The following is an 8,065-nucleotide window of genomic DNA, read 5'->3' on the forward strand; positions in this document are numbered from 1 at the left end:
AATCTTTGCTTTTCTTTCAAACATCAGATCGAGGTTGGCCTGCATGCGTACGTCTCGGAAGACAGACTTCCGCTCGCCTAAAAATAACAAGGCAATCAAAAAACAGATCACGGAAATGCAACTTGTCTTCAAACTTGACAGTAGCAAGAAATAGAAATGCAGGGATGGCGCACACTACTTTGCTATTACAGAAATGCCACATCACTTCTTGAAAAATGATTTCTGGTCAACCCAAGCAAATTAAAGAACACCATACAACGAACGTGATCAATTAAGTAGTCCCTCCCTGACGAAGCACTTATTAGAAGCAATTCTGACGTTCTTACGTTTTGTTTTCTCACTTCAGCTGGACTACGTGATGTCCCTAAGGGAATTTTCCTTTTGTTTTTTCATAAGTTGTGCATGCATATGCACGTGCATAAGACGACATTTGAAAGAAGCTATTCCATAGAGTAACATCATGTGGTCTGAAATGAAAAAACAAAACGTACACTGCCGCACTTTTCCAGAGGTGGCGGGTACCGGGTAGTGAGGAAAAGATGACTGATAAGTTTTTCTAAAGACTTTTAAAGTTAAGCTACTGAGTAGCACTTCTGTGAACAACTTGAGTAATTGTTTAACTCTCTTTATTCTCCTACGCGTTTCGTGAGACTAACGCACACTTCAACCGCGGCTTTTTTTTTTCCATTCCTTGCTGGCAATGAAATTTCTCCATATATCACGTTAATGCGTAAGGATTAACTTCCTACCGATCTGTTAGCTGCACTGTGTACCGCCACGTACGACCAAAATACAAATAGTGGGGAGGAGTGGCAATTTTCGAAACGAAAACCTTTGGGTAAGATATGTTCTGCTTCTTTTTTTTTTTTTTTTCTGTATAATCCGCAGCAATTTGAAGTTCACCCCTTTGACAGAACGTTATTGAGATTTTATGGCATTGAGACTGCATTACACCTAAAGAAAGAGCAGAAATATTTGAAAATAGTTAGGCCGCTGAAAATATGTCAAAAACGGATAATTTTTCTACTCTTATTTGAATTAACTGTTACTGCTCAAAGATTAAAGTATAGTTATTCATAGACCTCACTTATTTCAGCAATCTGGCTTTAGGTGCCTGATGTTCGATCCCACATGACCAAGAAAATGCAAAGAACGAACTATGCAATTCAATACCTTTCGTGGGAAACCAAACGAGAAAACAACTGTCAGGAGCTAAGGGATGGTCCATTTTCTTTTTGGGCAATCTTGTCTTGTTAAGAATGTTTAATTTTTCGCCCTTAGGCTGTGCCAGAATTTTTTTTGTCACCTTTTTTTTTTTCCATCGGTTCTCAGTCTTCATATTCATTAAATTATCTCCAAAAATAAACATTTCAAGAGGTATGCTTATATAAGAATGGAAAATAGACTTTATAGTGACATCCCCAACGGGCTTTTCAGAAACTATTTACAGATGATGAATGTGAATAAACTTTATAAGGAGTAAGAAAGGTGTAAAACATCCAAGTGTTAGAGAAATGACATACTAAATACAATATGCTAAAATTGCAAAAGTTTAAGTTTCCTACAAATAAATTTGCCAATTGCTCTGAGTATGAAGATATTCTTTTATAGATGCCTTGAACTTTGTACGTTGCACGTTGTACGTTGGCTTGAAGATTGATTCTGAAGTTTCAAAAGGGGAAAAGGAAGCGAATCGCGCTTGCGAGTGAAGCAATCGTGTATATTAGAGCGTTTGCAACGATTTACTGCAGGGGTTAACATTTATAAGTCATGCTAAGCCTCTGGATAGTAGCAATTGCTTAACAGGAAGCCAGTTAAGCTGCATGGGGAAGTAAGGGTGTTACGTGGTGGTACTTCTTAGAATTTGTAAATATTTTACAAGCGAAATTCTAGATTGATTGGATCTTGTTAAGTTATATTAGTGGCAGATGTATTTGGCCATACTAAAGAGCAACAGAGCACTTCACTGAATACTCGGGATGAACTTATCAATAAAAGAGTTTTTGAGTCGCAACTCGCTTTAATTCGGTTAATATGACATAACTTAAAATAACAGGAAGAGAAGACTTTTGAAACATGCTCGTTATCTTTATAAGCTAACTGTGGGTCAAAAATGACAGCTAAGTCCTTGGCGGGCGCAGCGGGCCTTAAAGGCTTGCCGAGAAAGGACACAACAGGAGTAGAAGATAATCCACTTAACAGTTGCCTGGTTCCGAAAAAAGAAGTTTTGTTTTATCCGGGTTGATCAGTAAGTTGTTTTCACAGCACCACCTTGCTACGTTGCGTAGCTCATCTTCGAATTTTCGAACGGCCAAATCTAAATCTGACAGGGGAAACGCCAGGAACACTTTCGAGTTGTCGACGTATGACTCCAGACAGCATGTGTGAGTTGCAAACGGTGAATCGTTCAAATAGATGCAAAACAACAGTGGTGGGCGTATAGCACTGGTAATCCATGTGTAATCAGCAAAGGGTCAAATAAAGTGGAGGGTATTCGGGTAGACTGAGAGCTGCCAGATAAATAGCCCTTGAACCAATTGACAACAACAGGTGAGGTACCACCATCGAAACTTTGTGAAGCAGTTTTAAACGGCTTCTTGAACTTACTTAAAAGAAGACGAAGACATATTTAAGTCATGCAGAGTTGTCCTTTTTCAGTGAGGTCTCAAGTCCTGCAACCTTAACTGTTCCGAATTTGGCGCGCTCGGACGGCGTTCAAGTTACCAGGCTACTCCCGGTTCTGACGTCCTAGAAGACGTCTCGTCCTTGAATCGCGTTAATTCCGTATTGTTATAAGAACGCTTCTAACAATGTTGGATACGCATATAACATTCTTGGAAACACGTCACTTAAGTCACACAATCTAATGGTGACGTATACAAAAATTTGGTTTTATCAACGGAGTTGATAATGTAAATTGGCCACCGTACAGAGATTCTAAAAGCTGACGTTTCGAGCGTTAGCCCTTCGTCAGAGCGAATCGAATCTCTGTACGGTGGCCAATTTACATTATCAACTCCGTTGATAAAACCAAATTCTTGTATACTACTTCCCCACCGACGCAGCACCACAGTTTCTTTAGAAACTACCCCTTCATTAATGGTGACGTATGTTTTGTTATCGGATTGGAGACTGGACCCTTAACTTTGATTGGTCTTTGCAATACAACTTCTTAAAAGAGAGGCTACACGCTTCAACATTTGTTATATGTTGGAAAAATGTTTGATCGAAATCAAAATATTCTTTCGGCAAAAAAAATGTTGTACCAACGTCATCAAACATGCATGCTTTACGATCTATGTTGAATCGACAGATCTAAGAAATGTTATATAACAATCTTGTTTAAACGTTTAGCCCGAGCTTAAAAAAAGGGCGGTCATCAATTGAGTGTCTCAAAACCAATATCGAATTAACTACTTCGACCAATCACAACAGGTGCAAACAGCACAATGAACCAATCCAAATTCGTAGAATGTCATGTAACTTGCTCAAAGCGCGGAGAAAATCGGAGGGGGGGGGGGGGCAAGTCGCGATATTGGCTTTGGTTTCCCTTCCCACTGGTTGATAAACCGGCGCGAGACTTTTGAACCAATCACTTAGCTAGCGTAGCAATTGCAATCCCGTAACTTCTTCTTACAGTCACTTGAAAACTGCTCTATAGGTGAGTCGCCATGCTAAAATTCATTTTATATCTTCTCCTGAGGGTAAAGGAAATATTATACGCCTAATATAAAGTAACAAGCCATGAGTTGTACTCGATTTTGACCTTAAGATAGTTATAAGTTACCGAATAACAATGCAATAACAACAACAACAGCAAAACGATAGCACCTGCTGCATGTTAATTAAAAGGCAATATTCTTCCCGTTTTTAGAGCGGTTTTCAATTGAGTGTCGAAAGTAATTAGATAATTAGTTTGGTTTATGATTACTTAGATTATTTTGTGTCGGCTACGTGTAATTACTTCGAGTTTTGATCGGTTTGCCGGATTGTCTCAGTCCTTTTGATTGGCTAAAGTAATTACTTTGGTTTTGGTTTTACGACACTCAATTGAAACTCGCTCTAAGGTAAAAGGGGCATTATTCCTGTATAAGGAATGATGCTATTTATGTCGTCGACGTTGACCTCCCCGGGTCACTAGATGAATGAGCCAATCATAGATAGGTCTAGTTAAGGGATTGCAATCTCCGTGACTGGCGCTCTTAGATGTACCTTCACGGAGTAAACTTGGATTATGAAGACTTTTCCCTCCCTCCCTACCCTTGCTCCGTCCTTCGTTTTTAGCTCGTGGAGAGCTATCGGGATGGTTGGCGAATCAGGCTGTCAGGCGTAAACAATGGAAAATTTGTAATCGATTTCTGATCGTCTCAAGTTCGGCAGGCGCATTCATGCATTCGTTAAATGTTCGTCAAGGCGGCAGGTGCATTCATGCATTCGTAAAACAGAAAAATGTATTACACTGCATTTGTAACAACTCTATAGCTGTAGGGGCTTGATAATTCGCTATATCACCTCCCTGACAAAGTATCTTACTTACTCCACGAGCTTACCACAGGATACTTTTGATTCTTTCTTTCATTCTTAGGTTTGGCGCTTTTTGTCGACCCACCTTTGCTGAACATGCCTTTAATTTACTGCAGTTTTTCTATATTTCGTTGATGATATAATAAATAGCCACGTTAATGGCCGAATAACACCAACATGTTGTAGTTGTCTTTTTTTTTTTAGATTTTCTTGTATCAGCAGACTTAGTGCGATCATTTGCAAAGTGCACGGTTTGCTCTATTTAGCAATATTTTGTACCAAGGCCGGGGATAAGTGTCGACATAAAATATTTCATGTTATCAATAACTGCTTGCTGTTGACGATGTTGTTGCTCCTTTATAACTAATAAAAAGTCACATTGGTTTGGACTTGTAGGAAAGGAAAAAGGAATCTCGTTTGTTCAAAAGTGTTAAGTTGTCATCTTATCTCCTAATGTGCTTCTGCCTACAATGACCGGGAAAATTTTAATTCAGAAATGATATTATATGTAGGTCTTGAATCTTTCAAAGACAGATTGACTTTAAAAAGCATATAATTAAAATGAGCTCATAACATTTAAACACACAAAAAAAAGTTGTTTCGTTCTCAATAAAGACTGAAAATTTTGGTTCGGTCGCTTGTAAAAAAAAAAAAAAGAAAGTTAGACGAAAATCGTAAATAAAAGGCAAAAAAAAAAAAAAACGATTTTTAGTGAATTATTGAATTACGTTGTACTTATTCTATATTCCACGAGACAGTTATTCTTGGACTGAATGAATGAAAAATAGATGAACTCTGAATATTCATTTCAAAACTACGGCATTAAATATTCTACGAAGATAACTCCCAAAATCGAATTACCTTGCGACAGTCTTGCCACCGCGAGTCGTTTAAATCTCTGTTCTCATTGCATTCATGTACAGCTTGTTAACAACCCAGACCACTCGTTACAACTGACAAGTCGTTGCAAGTCCTAATTAACCGGATACAAGCCCAATATTAGCCGTCCATTACATTGACAATTGTAATATTTGGGAGAAACTTGTTATTGCACCGATCACTTCTGTAGACACGAAAATGACAGTGTATTTAGATACCAAAAAAATGAAGAAGTCCACAGAAATATTGAGTATTGTTGTTTGCATTCCAAAGAACGTAAACCACAACAAATATTGCTGACAAGGTTAAAGATGGTAACAATTTTTTCCCATTTTTTTTCTTTCAAGTAGAATACGCCACATTTAATTGCATTATCGTGGCTCCTGCTAATTGCGGAAGGTGCAGGCAATGACATCTTTCGCAGAGCTTGTAAATATTTGAGCCAGTAGCTGAGTGGCTTTAGCAATCATGGAGTAAGCTGGTTTTCCATAGAAAGGATCATATTGCAGACTGCATAGGCACAAGCTTTTCAAATTAACCTCAACGTGGAAGAAAAGGTTTGATTTCAGTAAAAAATATTAGAAAGAAAGAATATCATTGCTAACAAACTGAGACTACTCGGTGTTGGTTAAATTCAAACGTGAAGAAGACATGGAAAAGGAAGAAAGTGCAATCATGTTAGTAAACTGTGTCGTAAACATTGCACTTGCTTTCACAGCAACCATTGGAAATGTGCTTGTGCTGTACGCAGTGTGGAAGAAGCCGACGCTACGTTCGCCCTCTATCCTATTACTATGTGGTCTGGCGTCAACAGACTTAGCTGTTGGTTTCATCGTGCAACCTCTTTTTATAGCAAGTAGCCTAAATCACTTGTATGATAGATCGGAAAAACTGAAACTAACGTTTAGAATGGGATATAATGCCACTGGGTTCTCTCTTTGCGGAGCGTCCCTATGCATAATTTCAGGAATCAGTCTTGACAGACTCATTGCCATTCTGAAGCCGCTGCAGTATGCCAGCATCGTTACTGTTCGGAGAGTTACTTGTATTCTTCTTGCGATTTGGGCAGTTTCAGTATTGGTAGGAACCACCCAATTTTGGGAGGAAAGAATTCTATTACCTTCAATTGCCTCTGGGATATTCATCGGGTTCTGTATCTCCGTCATATGCCACGTGGCCATATTCAAAATTGTGCGGCGTCATCGAAGACGAATTCAAATTCAGGTTCGAGTGTTTGAGAGAGCAGATGCCACCACAAGTATGGCCAGCCTTCGAAAATCTGCCTTTAATGCCTTCATATTCTTCATTGTGCTTGTAATTTGTTATTTTCCTTATCTCGTTGTTTACATCATCTATTTCGCCCGTGAAATAAGAGACGGGATTCTTAGCAGGTCTCTTGCCTCTACAGTTGTCTTCATGAACTCGGCTTTAAATCCATTTTTGTATTGTTGAAGAGTACGTGAGTTAAGACATGCGGTACTGCAGGTGTTTCATAAACTTGTGCCAGGGAAATGAGATCCTCTAATTCTGTCGTTTGACCACGTCAAAATATCTCTTAAATGAAAGCTAGTACGAGGGTAAAAACAGTCTGGAACAAACGCATGGGGGGTCTTTAGGATTGGCGCTTGTCAGGGAGTGTGTAGGAAATAAAAAATTCAAATAACTCAACAGCATTAAAGACACCTAAATCAGATGGAGGCAACAAACTAGCTACTACCAAGGCACGAGGAATTTTATTCTAGACTACCGCGGAAGAAAACTCCACTTGATGACCAATGCGGGATTGGTACCAACATTGCAACAATGTTGGATTAATATCCTTCCCCCGAAGGGGATTCAAGGTGGTCGCTGTCAGGACCATACAGGAACAAAAAATTTACGCAGGAGGACCACCAAAGAAATTAACCAATTTCTTTTGCAATCAAACCGACTGCCCTTCATTTCGTTTCTATTGGTCGCGTTTAACTATAATTTCTTAAGCAAGTTCAAATGTGCATGGCCCTTCGTCTTGTTTTTCGAGGAGATTTCTTTAAAAGCAGGTTGACATAATCATATTCAGAGAGTCGTCACCGGTAATATTTTGTTGTTTTGAAAACGAGATATCGAAAAAAGCGGAGCAAACGATATTATTCCATCCCGCGAATATTAGACACGCAATGATTGATTATTTTAGTAGGCAGCTTTATTTTAAGTCTTTTCTTATTTTGTATCTGTTATAGGTTGGACTAAAATTCATATTAATTTCAATTTCAACCTAGGCTGCATCTTTTCAACCTAGGTTATCATAAACTGTCTAAAAAAGGGTTTCCTTTTTTTTAGGATGTAACAAAAAAAATGTGGCCTGGAGTTTTAAAAAGTGCGGGGGGAAGGGGGGGGGGGGGAATAAGAAATAATATGATAAGAAGAGCACCCTCCTGCACCTTTCCCTTGCCTTCCGTTCTTCTTCCACTTCCTGTCTCCCTTCCCTTCTCTTCTTCCTTACTGTTCCTTACATTACCACAACGGACTGTGCTACTTACCTTGAGCTTTCATCCCGCTCCAAGGATTTGAACACTCGCACCATATACGACATCTAAGATTACTTCTCCTCCGTATTAACTGTTAAGCCGTGGAATCAGCAACTGAAATCGGCTAGATGTGTTCTCTACCAATGTGTTTAAGC

The 8,065-nt window shown here is 39.0% G+C and overlaps 1 pseudogene; it reads left to right on the plus strand.

Moving 5' to 3' along the window:
- The first annotated feature begins 5,917 nt into the window (after window positions 1–5,917).
- LOC138010088 (histamine H2 receptor-like) lies at window positions 5,918–6,918 on the plus strand (annotated as a pseudogene).
- Window positions 6,919–8,065: the final 1,147 nt, after the last annotated feature.

The sequence above is a fragment of the Montipora foliosa genome, chromosome 7 (genome assembly GCF_036669935.1).
Source record: "Montipora foliosa isolate CH-2021 chromosome 7, ASM3666993v2, whole genome shotgun sequence".
In the NCBI taxonomy this organism is placed as follows: domain Eukaryota; kingdom Metazoa; phylum Cnidaria; class Anthozoa; order Scleractinia; family Acroporidae; genus Montipora; species Montipora foliosa.